Genomic DNA, 13,957 nt, shown 5'->3' on the forward strand with positions numbered 1-13,957 from the left:
TTTAAATTTTGTAACACAGGGTCTCACTATATAGTTCATCCTGGCCTTGAACTCACTATACTATGCACCCCAAGCTGACTTTGAACTCACAGCAATCCTCCTGCTTCAGCCTCCTGAGTGCTAGGATTACATGCATTGTTTTTATATTTACATATGTTTATTAGAATTTCTCACAGGAGGTTCAGCTTTCTAAATGTATTTTGCATTCTTAGGTGATCATGAGATGAAAATTTGAAGACTCAGGTGACACCCGAAGATGTTAGTAATCAGAAATCATGGAAAGGTGACCGTGCAATTTATTATCTCAATTAAGACCCACTTTAGAGAAAAACAGTGCTAAAATGTATAGATACCAACAAAATAGGTCTAGAGGACTTCCCAAGGGAAACAAATGTGTCACTCCAGCCCAATTCCACATGAAAGGAATCATTAAAGGGACACATGGACCTTGTGCCCATTTGTCCCACTGCCCTGTTTCTAGTCTACTTACATGCTGATGGTCTGTACTGAGTTGAACAGAATACATGGAAATGAAAAGAGAAGAATATTTGAGAATGTCTCAAGGAAAATAAAAAGTTTAAAACATTTGAAAATAGTACCAAGCTGTAAGCTTCTTTAAGATAAGAATTTTTCTCATTTTATGTGTTTTAATACTACAGTTAACTTTCAAAATAGCAAACAATGGGCCAGGGATTTAGCTCAGTGGTGCTGCCGCCTGCCTCACAAGTGCAAGGTCCTGAGTTTGATCCCTGTACCAAAAAAACCCCACAAAAAACAAAAAAAGCAAACAGAGAAATTTTGGTTGTATAATTATTATTTAGCTAAAAATGGTTACTGAGTATATACCATGAATTTAAAACTGCCAAATACTCTGTCATAGAAGAATAAGTTAGATATAAATCTTGCCTTAACAAACAAGGGTAAAAGAGTCGGATTATTCATATGATAGAAGAATTTAATGCATTTTAGATTAGAAATAAGTAATTTTGTGGGCACTCCATAAAGCTGATTAATGCATAATATGATAACAAATTGTTAAGGCTGTATATTAGCATGAAAGAATGAAAAGAGTTAACATTGTAAATAATTTGTTAAACTCCAATGACTTAATGATATAAACTCTTCATAAATATTTCTTCTTGGCTTATCACTAATTTAGTTAGACAAAAACTTAAATTTACAGTAATAGGGCCAGGGATTTAGCTGAGTGGTTTCACTGCCTGCTGCACAAGCCCAAGGACCCGAGTTCAATCCCTGGTACAAAAAAAAAAAAAAAAAAAAAAGAGATGAGGCTAAAAAAAAAAAATTTACAACAATAATAAAGAAAAACCATAAATAGTTTAGAATGTGGTCTCAATAATTGAACCAGATACAATTACTTCTAATTGAATAAGAGTATAGTATTTAATGCATTTTATAAAATGTAAGATTTTGGAAATGCCACAGAAAACATAAGTCACTTGATAAAATGTAAAGTCTAATAGCAATGAAACTGTCTATGACCAATAAAAGTATTTCATTTGATACATCCAGTTCCTAAGATGTAAGTAAGGAAATGAAACTAAGTGAAAATAAAAAAAGCATAGTGTCATTTTTTTCCTCTATCCTACCATTTATTTTTTTTAAAGGCCATAATTTTCCTTGAGACATAAACATTTTTTACATCTTTTTCTGTCTCTCTCTCTCTCTGTCTCTCTCTCTCTGTCTCCACCTCTTCTGGACTGTCATGATAGCAAGAGGTGAGCAGCTTTGTCCCACCACAATCCATGGAGCCAAGTGACTATGGAATGAAACTGTGACTCAAGGGGCTGGGGATTTGGCTTAGTGGTTTGGCCACCTGCTGCAAAATTGCAAGGACCCAAGTTTGATCCCCAGTACCAAAAAAAAGAAACTATGACTCAAAATAAATCTTCCTTTTAAGTTATTTTTCTCCAGTATTTTATCAACAACAGAAAACTGACAAACACACCTATAAGTGTATAGGAATTTTCATGCAGGGTTTTTTAGTCTGAGCCATCCCTTAGGTTTTAGGTATCCCTACTAATTTATTATAATTGTATATTATAGAATGTTTCTGACTGACAGAAAGTATAAAGTATTACATAGTAAGTATGATTTAACAAACAAGCTAAAATAATAATATGTAGTTTACTGCCTAAATAATAGTTACTGTTTATGTAAAATAAGTAATAAATAAGATAATCAAGGATAATATATGATAATTTTATGTTCTTCCTAAATGATTTCTCTCCATTGATTCTATTTATACTGGTCTTCCTCATCTCATTGCCTTGCTACATGCTCTGAGCAACTGTACAGGTTTTATCCACATTAAAAATTGTGAATAGTTTTTGCTTTTACAATTTGTATCATCAAATGCTAAGTATTTTTGGTATACTAGACTCTTCTTGGAAGTAGCTCACAACTTTAAGCAAATCAGGAATCTACTCCTGCCCTCGAGGTACTCATAACCTAACAAGGCAGGCAACCAATGAACAATATAAAACAGTAAACAAGTAAACATAGGTGTGATATAAAAATGTACTGAATGCTAAATTTTTTTAAAAAACATATTATTATAGTAAAAGACACAGTGCTATTAGTCCCTCTTGAAATTCTTGCCCTTACTTTGAACATACCTATCCCAACACTCTTACCATTTTCTGAAGCAATTCTGGAAATCCTCTTTTGGGAATGTCATTAATTACATCGTTCTGGCTGCCTCAATGTCCTGAAACAATTTAAAATGTTTACCTTTTGTGGTCATTTTGACTTAAACAAAGACTCAAAAGTTGCACAATGCCATTTCCAGTGAATGAACACTGTAATTTTTTTTACAGGTCTGCATTTTCCACTGCATGCTACTCCACAGTAACATTTGCAGTATTTTTTATCATACCCCACAAAGACACTCATGGAAGAGGATTTCCAGAACTACTCCATAAAGTGGCAAGAATGATGGAATAAGTGTGTTTGAAGTGAGGAAAGAGTATTTTGAGAGAACTTGATGGTAATTTGTCTTTTACTGTAATTTTTTTTTTTATTTAAACACATACTGTGTTTTAATCGGCCTTTATACGTTTACTGATGATAAGGGTTATGGAGGAAGTCACAGTCTGAAAGAGGTTTGGGAAGTGTTGGGAGATCAAAATCCACTTTAAAAAGTATAATTAGTGAAAGTACTAAAGAGAACATGATACTTGAGTAAAGGCCCGAGGAAGTGAGGAGCAAGCTTTGCATTAAATCAGTCAAATGTGTTTCAACAGTGGCAACATCAAATGCATGGGCTTTGGAGCAGAAGTGTACATCTCTTGTTCCTGGAATAGAAAAAGTCCTGAGCTTATTTGGCCTAAACAGAGAAATCAAAGAGGATCCAATGAAATGAGGTCACAGAGCAAATAGACTGCAGACCAGGTAAGGACTTATTTTAGGTGAGACCATATGTGGGCTTAGAGAATTTCAGATAAATTTTATTAAACTTAAGATTTATTGCACCATGAATTATCTCAAAACAGCTAGCATTTAGTAATTTATTTATATTCATTACTTTGTTAATAAATCTCTTCCGCCTCCTCCTCCTCCTCCTCCTCCTCCTCCTCCTCCTCCTCCTCCTCCATGTTCTTCTTTTCTGTACTTGGTATCAGACCCAGAGCTTCACAGTTGCTGCTCTACAGCTGAGTACATTTGCAGTCTTGGGTTATTGTGGGGTATTTTTTATTTACATTTTTTTGGGGGGGTACCAGAGATCGAACTCGGGACCTTGCGCTTGCGAGGCAGGCAGTGGAACCACTGAGTTAAATCCCCAACCCGTGGGGTATTTTTTGAGACAAGGTCTTACTAAGTTGCTCAGGCTGCTGTTGAACTTATGGTCCTCTTGCTTTAGTCTGCAAATTACCTAGTGTTAAAGGCATGTGCCACCATACCCTGCTACAATTAATTTTTAAAGTACATCAGCATATCAACACATTTCCCAGATTTGGTAAGTAAAATCTAGAGAGGCTGAGTAGACTTTGCAAAATTACATAGTAACTAAAAAGCAGAGCTAGAATTTGAAAATAAACCACTGAAATCCTATTACATTTATTCAACAGCTCTCCTACATCTCCAGTCTCCATTGATAAATGTGACAAAAATTGATCTTGAGATGAACAGCACTATGAGAAAATTTGAGGTGTATTATAGGCAAGGTATAATTAACTTTATGATTAATTATTTAATTTTTAACATTTTTACAACATCAGTATTCTTGATTCTACCATTTATAAGTTCAACATTTCACTTTTACAGATTTTGAGTTCTTAAGGGAAAGCCACTTTTTTATAAGAATCTTAAAATATTAACTATAAAAAGGATGTAGTTGTATAAGTATCTAAAGCAATTAGCTAAAACAAAAAAATGAAAAACATTAAAAACTTTGGGTCATTCACATCTACTTTGCCTCCAGGAAATAGTAACAGATCTCTCGATAAATCACTTAGAGAAAGATGACAGGGGCTGATAGAAGAGGTTTTGAGTCTTCTGTGTAGTTCATTCCAATTTTGTTAAAAAATTAAACTTTAATGATAGACTTCAGCTTCTTTGGAACTTGAACCCCTACACTCGTTAATTCTTCTCAAATTTTCAAAGCAAACACTTCCAGAAAAGTTCATACATTAATGCCTAGTATTTAAGAAGCATTCACTAGATAGCTGTTGATTGAATTAATTTTTAAAAAAATGATTGGGACTAGAGAATCCTCCACTATACTCAATGTCCATTTGTAGAAGTTTGATAATCTTTGTTGAGTTTCTTTTAAGATAAATAAATTGAAATATCAATAAACTCTAAATTTGGCTAGATGAGGTGGTACATACCAGTAATCCCAATTACTAGTAGCATGGGAGGGACAGAGACAGGGGATCACAAGTTCAAGGACAGCCTGTACAACTTAGTGAAGCCCTCTCTCAAAATAAAAAATGGAAAGAACTGGAAGTGTAGCTTAGTGGTGGAGCACTTGTCTAGCATATTTGAGGCCCTGGGTTCAATCCACAGTACTTCACAAAACACAAACACACACACACCTCAGAATTCCCCAAAAATGAAATTCCATATTTATGTGCTAATATTGCCTGAGGGAGAGATTGTTTTGGTTTTGGCTTTTCAGACAGATCTTACTATGTCTTCCAAACTGAGCTCAAACTTCTGCAATTAAAACGATTCTCCCACCTCAGCCTCCCAAGTGGCTGAGACACAGGTGCACTGCAGTCAGTTTACAGCAGATAGAATAAAAACTTTTTTGTTGCTGTCATAGTGGTTGAGCTCAGGATCAATTCCAGCTCCTTTCATAGGCTAGGAGAGCACTCTGCCACTGAGCTACATCCTCAGCCCAAAGATTTCTTCAATTAGTGGAGAAAAAAAGTGACATGAACCTGGAAGCCTGAGGATGACAGATTTAAAAAGACAACTGCAACAGCAACCATAAAACATTAATAGTGGACAGCATTTGTTGAGTGTTTACCATATGCTGAGCATTCCACAAAGTTGATAATCCAATTCACCTCTTCATTTATATCACCCATTGAAGAGGATGTAGCATAGCAGCTGTTAAATATTGGAGTTCAGAGTCAAGTTTCCATTGTTGCTGTTAGCTAAGTGTCCTAGGAAAACAGAGTTAAACCTTCCATGTTTCTGTTTCTTTTCTGTAAAATTATATTGTAATAATAGTATCTAACTTGTAGCTTAAATGTTTTACTGAAGTGCTTAGAGTCATGCTTGAGCAATTGCTCTATTTATATTAGTCATTTAAATTTCCAATTTAAAAATAGAAATTGGTCTAAGCAATGACTTTTTTGAATATGACACCAAACTACATGCAACAAAAATAAAAGTAAACAAATGTGATTACATCAAACTTAAAAGACTTCTACAGGAAATAATAAATAGAAGGAAGGGACAAATTATAAAGTGGGATAAAACACTTTCAAACTATACAATTGATAAGGAATTAATATTCAGAATACATACTAAACTCAAACAACTCAGTATCAAAAAGGCAAATAGCCTAATTAAAAAATATCCAAAAAACTTCAATAGACATTTCTCAAATGACATACAAATGGCTAATAGATATATGAAAAATATTCAACACCACTAATCATCAGGGAAGGTGAAATCAAAACCACATGAGATATAACCATCACACTTATTAGAATGACTACTATTTAAAAAGACAAAAGAGAGTAAGTACTGGCAAGGACTTGAAAAGTGGACTCATGCACTCTGTATGGAAAAGTGAAAATTAGTACAGATGATATAGTTGAATGATATATGAACTTCTAAAAAATATAAGGAAAATATTGTAATTCCTGACATGGTAGATGTCCAACACACCAACTTCACGTTCTCTAAAATTAAAGGAAGAAGATGCCCAGTCGTGGGGCCGACCGGAGGAGTTTTTTCTTTTTTTCTTTCTTTTTTTCCTTTTTCTTCTTTTTTGGGTCTCAAGTAGGAGGTATCCCTCCTGCCCCAACCCCATCCCCCTATCGCCCCTGGCCCAGGCAGCTGTGACGGCCAAGGTCCCGGCACGTTGTTGTCCCAGGCCAGTTGGTATCTTTCGGATGAAGGGACTGAAGCTTGCACAAGTTCTCCTGACAAAGTCAATATAAATGACATCATCCTTATTGCTCTCAATACAGATTTGAGAACAATTGGCGAGAAATTCCTTCCCAGTGACATCAGCAGTGGTGGAAAGGTAGAAAAGCTTGAAGGTCCATGTGTTTTGCAAATTCAAAAAATTCGAAATGTTGCTGCACCAAAGGATAACAAAGAATCTCAGGCTGCACCAAGGATCCTGTGCTTGCAGATGACAGATGGTCATATAAGTTGCACAGCAGTAGAATTTAGTTAGTTATATGTCAAAAATAAGCCTGAACACACCACCTGGAACTAAAGTCAAGCTGTCAGGCATTGTTGATATAAAAAATGGATTCCTGCTCTTGGATGACTCTAACACCACAGTTCTTGGTGGTGAAGTGGAACACCTTATTGAGAAATGGCAGTTACAGAGAAGCTTATCAAAACACAATAGAAGCAACATTGGAACTGAAGGTGGACCACCTCCTTTTGTACCTTTTGGACAGAAGTGTGCATCTCATGTTCAAGTAGATAGCAGAGAACTTGATCGAATAAAGACCTTACAAGTTACAATGCCTGTCAAACCTACAAATGATAATGATGAATTTGAAAAGCAAAGGACTGCTGCTATTGCAGAAGTTGCGAAGAGCAAAGAAACCAAGACCTTTGGAGGAGCAGGGGGTGGTGCCAGAAGTAATCTCAACATGAATGCTGTTGGTAACCGAGGTAGAGAAGTTTTACAGAAAGAAAAATCAACCAGATTGGAAGGGAAACATGAAGGTGTCTATAGAGAATTGGTTGATGAGAAAGCACTGAAGCACATAACAGAAATGGGTTTCAGTAAGGATGCATCAAGGCAAGCTCTTATGGATAATGGCAACAACTTAGAAGCAGCATTGAATGTACTGCTTAACAACAATAAACAGAAACCCGTTACAGGTCCACCTCCAAGAGGTAGAGGTAAAATTGAAGGATGAATTCTAGGAACAATGGAGGTTAAGAGTAGGAAGGATTTATTGAGAGAAAGAAAGCTTCTGTCTAAAAGAGAGAGAAAGGGATCCAGAAAGTTGGTAGCTTGCTGACCCCACTTCTCAAAGGAATTTTATTGAGCAAAGCCACAAGGTAAGGTGGGTTCAAAGTGGGACAAAACTATAACCAACTAATAAGATTACAAGTATAGTCACTTAAGTAATATTAATCCAGTGGTGGATATGAGTTGGGACAAAACTATAATCAACCAGTAAGAGTACAACAAGTATAATCAGTTAGGTAATATTGATTAAATGGGGATCAAATGGGGAAGCAAGTCATGTAGCAAGTATACATGGAATGAATAGGGATTTTCTGGGAAGAAATGGGCTAGGGAGGGTTTGGTCCCCACCCAAGGTGATGGATACCCATTTAAAATATCAATTACTGCTATTCATCCCTAGGGGAAGCATGTGGGTATAGTAGTTCCTCTTTTCCTTGAATCCTGGCCTTTAGTAATTGTGTTTTATGAGCAGAGAGTCCATCCTGTCTAACTATCTTATAATGTTTTCTAACCTAGCTGTCTACACTACAGCCATTATGAAAAATAGTATGGAGTTTCCTCAAAAAATTAAAAATAGAACTACCATATGATCCAGCAATATCACTACTGAGGAGATATATATATATATATATATATATATATATATATACACACACACATACATACATATACTCAAAGAAAATGAAATCAGTATGTTGAAGTGCGATGTGCACTCCCATGTTCATTGTAGTACTATTTTCATTAGCTAAGAAATAGAAACAACCTAAATGTCCATCAATGGATGACTGGATACAGAAAATTTCAAATTCACACAGTCTCAATATTCATACACTGGAATATGACTCAGCCATAAAAAATGAAGTTAATTCTGTCATTTACAAGAAAAATAGATGAATCTAGAGGAAATATATTAGTGAAATAAGCCAAACACATAAAGTAAAATACTGTAAGATCTTTCTCATATGTAAGGTCTTAAAAAGATGGTATTATAGAAGTAGAGACTAAAATGGTAGTTACCAAGGGCTGTGGTGGCTAAGAAGGAGACACGGGAGATGTTAGTCAAAGCATCCAAAATTTTAGTTAGGTAGGAAGAATAAGTTCAAGGGGTCTATATTTTATCATTTAAAAATTCTGAGAGTGAATGTTATCTAGAGTTAGTCTTTCCACAGTGCATGTGAGACATCAAAACATCATGTTATACACAATACATAATTTTAGCTGTTAATTGTTAAAATAATAAAATAATAATAGAATATAATTTAAATTAACATTTCAAAATATTGATGTAATTGTGACCTAAGAAGTTTGACTCCTTCCTGAGCTTCTGACTATACCACCAATCTCAATTTTAAAATAATTCCATTTCCATAAGCCAATGTTCACTGTGATGATTAAACAAACTAAGGGCCCCTCAGATAGACCCAATGTCTTTCTTCATTATTTTCCACAAAGATTATATATATTTATCCAGATACATGCTCTCACGTTAAACAAATGCATCCTAATTTTTAAAATATAGTTCAGAGAATATAATAAAATTGCCTAAAAATCAACAGCTTATTAATATCAAAGCTACCAGACATTCCATTTCAATATTAGGGCAATATTAAGCTAGAAATCAATGAGAAACAATGTGGGAATTTGAAAAGAGAAACAACGGCTTTCAATGTTGTCAGAATTTATTGTTATCATATATATATATATATATATATATATATATAAATATATAAATATATTGTTTGTTTTTTGAAACAGGCTCTCACTATGCAGTTCAGGCTATGCTTGAACTCATTAGGTTGCCCAGGCTGGCCTCGAACTCCAGGTGATCCTCCTGCCTCAGCCTCCCAAGTATTGGGATTATAGCTGTGTGCCACTATTCTCAGTTTAGCATGGTAATTCTTAAAGAAAGCAACATATGATTGTCATGGACGGGATCTGAGGTTTGCCAACTCAGCCCAGGCAGATTTGTAATATCTTTGCAAAAAATATTTCGGGCTATGTCAGTGAGTGGCATGGGCTAAGTTAGCAAGTTAAAGAAAATAGGGTCTTCAGCTTGAGAAGCTACAGAGGTGATAGCTCTAACTGAGAGAATCAGACTGTCCTGCCAACAAAAAGAAGGGAACAACTTTTAATAAGTGATTGGGTGGGTTAGGCCCTGGTTGATCGTCATCTCAGTTCTGGTTTTTCAAGACTGTCTGTAAGAACACCATATTGCTCAATCAGTCTCCATGAGATTATTGCAAATAGCTAAGTTAGTTAGAAATTATTATAAGGCCATCAGACAAAGCTGGACCCTCTGCATAGAAAAACAATCCAGACACACTCATTGGTTAGCATTATAAAAAGAGAAAAACAATGTACCCAACTTACTTCCCCTAGGGATAAATAGCAAAGATTGATATTCTAAATTGGTATCAATCTCCTTAGCCCATTTCCCTTCCAGAAATTCCTTGTACATGACTTGTTTTCCCATTTGATTCTGGTTTAATCCGTATTGCCTGGGTGACTGTACTTGTAATCTTACTGGTTGATCAGGTTTAGAGAACAGGGAAGGGGACATTGCCAGAACTTCTGCAGTGTGTTCTGGCCTCCTGTGACCCACTACAGCCCAAGGCAAATTACAAACTAAAGACAGGAAACTAGACAGAGAGAAGAAGCTGGGTCTTGGGACCTGATTAGAGCTGCTCTACGCAAGAAAGAAAAAGGTCCCCAAGCACATCCAGTATTTGTTGAATACAATCATGGGAAGTAATAGGGAGCCAGCTATGCTTTGAAGGCATCTAGTGAAATACTGTGGAACACCTACCATGATGGTGCCAGACAGGGGTGTTAGAGAGTAGGCATTGCTTATCTTGCTTAGACAGAAGAAACCAGTACTGGGACTGGTTCGATTAGTAAGCAACCTATCAGGTGAGTGAAAAGCCATAATTCAGGGGAAAGAATTTTAATTGGGATAAGGCTGATTTCAGCTGCACATAACTCAGCAGAGCCCTGCCACTTCACAGACCAGGGCCTAGGTTTCTGTGGCACCCATTAAGGGAGGGGCTATACTTGCCTAGTCCACCATTTGACATGCCCATTTGAGTCACATAGAGCTTTAGTCTGACTCCCAATACAAAACACTGTAGCCAAATTATGGAAAGCAAGAAGCAGGTGCCATGCATAGCCCACTAGTACTGGGCAAAGATGTCTGCTACAATCATGGTTTGTCCCACCTCATGTCCACCTTGTAATTTTCCATTGTGTCTTATACTTTTGCCTTACTTTGTACCTGCCTCACATCATGGATTTGCCCGATAAAACACCTTTAAAAAGTGGGATGGGTGGGTAATTCACTTTTCAATCCCCCGTCTGTTGCTCCCCCTATCTTTCTCTCAATAAATTTTTCCTACTCTTAGCCTCCCTTGTTCCTAGAATTCATTCTTCAATTTTAGAGAACATGAACTCATATTTCAGATATCTGGCAGGTTGGGAGTTACAATATTTCCCTTGTTTGGATTATTTTTTGCTCATTTGGATTTCTTGCACTGTATCATTTATTTATTTATTTACTTACTTACTTACTTACTTATTTATTTTAGATTATTGGTGCCCTATATCAAGATGACTGTTTCTACTTGGGATGATTTCAATTTTGGCAGTCTGTTCTGGAATCAAGGTAACTGGTGACTGTAGGTTTAGCATAATATTAGAGACCCCTGGGCACTCACTGGTAGTTGAACGGCCCTGTAAATCTCTTATCTTGGTATCCTCAATCTTGAAAGGGGAGGTCCATTATGAAAATTTAAGGCTAATCAACCTTGCATTGACAGCTTTTAAGCAGTCACTCTCTAATGGTTAGCTTCCCTTTATGAAGGCAAAATTTTAAGGTAATGAAGGAGACACATATGAAATGAAGGTCAAACTTTTTGTAGGCTCAAATGAACAATCACTTTTTTTTTCAGCAAAAGGTTTCAAGTCCCTGCCTGCTTCAAAGGAAACACAAATCATGCTTTATAATGAGTAATAGATTCAAGGACCATGAGTGTTTATCCTCTGTCCCTATAGTGGTCTCTGTCTCATAGGCACTGTAAGAACAAATAAAATTTGTATAAACAAATTAAAATAAAAAGCTTAACATACATACAAAAGTAACTATATGAGGTGATGAATATGCCAATGAGATTGAGTATGATGATCATGTCACAATCCATATATATATCAAAACATCAAGTTACACAACCCAAATATATTTAATTTTTTGTCAATTATACTATAATAGGTCTGAAAAAAGAAAACCATGCAAAACTGCCACAGTTGGAAAGTGGGGTGTTGTAGGAGAGAGAGTGACCCCAGAGGGATCTAGGGAACTTCTTGGAGACAGAACTGGTCTATATCTTGAATTGGGATGGTTACATAGGTATATACATTATCAAAATGTAAATTGTATATTTAAATGACATTACTGGATGCAAATTATACCTCAACAAAGTTGATTATCTTTAAGAAATAAACAAGAACCTTCACTTCCCCAAAAGAAGGAAAGGAAAGAAATTTTTCTCCTCCTTTTTTTCAGAAAACTTACTTTAGAAAGCTTGTAAGGAGTTTCTTCATTCTTTGAAATGTATATAAATTCTTTTCAAACTAGATAGGTCTTTTGTCAGCTTTATGACTCAGGAGGTCTTTCTCAAGGACCTAGGAACTATCTCTTTGAAATGTATACATCAAGGGACTTGGCATCCCTATCTTCCAAGTTTCTAAGGGAGAGTAGAAGTAAGTAGTTTATCTAATGTCAGTGGACACCTTGTTCCAAGTTGCAAAACTATTTACATAATAAAGATCTGAGAAATTTGTTTTTCCTCTAGATAAATTTCACTAGCCAACATAAGTATTGGCCCCAATTACCAAGTAAAGTTAGTATTGTAGAAAGCTAAGTTAATTAGATATCTTTTAGGCAATTAGACCTGCTGGCCCTCCACCAGTCAATACGAAAGACAATATAGATACATTGACTAAAGGACACCATTATAAAAAGAGAAAAAGCACTATACTCACATACTTCCTCTAGAGATGAATAGCAGCAATTGATATTCTAAATAGGTATCAATCACCTTGGGCCTGGGACCAAAACCTCACTAGCCCATTCCTTCCAGTGAAGTCCTTGTTCCTTCCACGTTTGTTTGCTATGTGACTAGCTTCCCCATTTAACTGCCACTTAATCAATATTACCTAAGTGACTATACTTGTTGCAGTCTTATTGGCTGGTCATAGTTTTGTCCCACCTCATGATTTCCCATTGGATCAATATTACCTAAAAGATGATACTTGTGATCTTATTAGTTGACTGTAGTTTTATCCCACCTTGAACCCCGCTCACCTCATGGCTTTGCTCAATAAAACATGTTTGAGAAGCAGAGTTGCGGGTAACCCACTATCTGGCCCCACATCTGTCTCTGTTCATCCCCCTACCAAAGAAAAGAAAGAAAGGAGGTGGGGAGAAGGAAGGAAGAAGGAAGGAAGGAAGGAAGGAAGGAAGGAAGGAAGGAAGGAAGAAAAAGAAAGAAAGAAAGAAAGAAAGAAAGAAAGAAAGAAAGAAAGAAAGAAAGAAAGAAAGACAGACAGACAACTCAGGGCCACAGAGTTCCTAGGTAGCATGATTAACATAAGAATCTCCTCTACGTAATCCTTTAGCCTAAACTAGCAGTCTATAAGGGCCCCAGCCCTATTCCTACCCTCCACCAAAGGACAGGGAAAGGTCCCACAGCAGGAAGAAACCCACGTTAGGATGCAAGACAAGCCAGGGAGCCAGTCAGATTCCAAGAGCCTATGGAAAGATCTTGATAAAAGGAGCAGCAGACAAGAGATCCACCAAACAATTCACTTTCAAATTCTCCCTACTCATCCAGAGTAGCTTTCTGTCATCTCTCTTTACCTCCTTCCCCATCCTCAAATGGATTGTCTTCTCTTATTTTAAACTCCTTCTTTAGTTCTTTACAGATGCTGGGTTTAGGATCTCCAGAGCTAGCAAAGCAGTTCCAGCTTAGCAGTGGCTTGCTGAGCACCTCTGTATGTGTTTACAGTGTGGCATAAGCATGGCGTGGTGTGCAAGTCTCCTCAGACGTTACACTTTTCATGTGTTTACTTTTACATTGCTAAGCTTAACTAGCCACATGGCTTAAATTAGCTCTTAACTGTATGTATGTGTTTTCTTTATAACTATTCAGCCCTATGTTAAAATCTCTCTTACAAACTATAAAATAACCGACTAAACTGTGTTTCACGTTCCACCCTCTGAAAAAGTATCCCTAACTGTAGTTAGGGAAGGTGGACTAA

General features: G+C 36.3%; 1 pseudogene; it reads left to right on the forward strand.

Annotated features, from left to right (window-relative positions):
- The window catches only part of LOC101715417 (tudor domain-containing protein 3 pseudogene), a 50,025-nt pseudogene extending 42,436 nt beyond the window's left edge, over window positions 1–7,589 (forward strand).
- Window positions 7,590–13,957: the final 6,368 nt, after the last annotated feature.

This window comes from Heterocephalus glaber, unplaced genomic scaffold, assembly GCF_053883595.1.
Source record: "Heterocephalus glaber isolate CG9 unplaced genomic scaffold, H.glaber_assembly_v1.0 deba00001553, whole genome shotgun sequence".
In the NCBI taxonomy this organism is placed as follows: Eukaryota; Metazoa; Chordata; class Mammalia; order Rodentia; family Bathyergidae; genus Heterocephalus; species Heterocephalus glaber.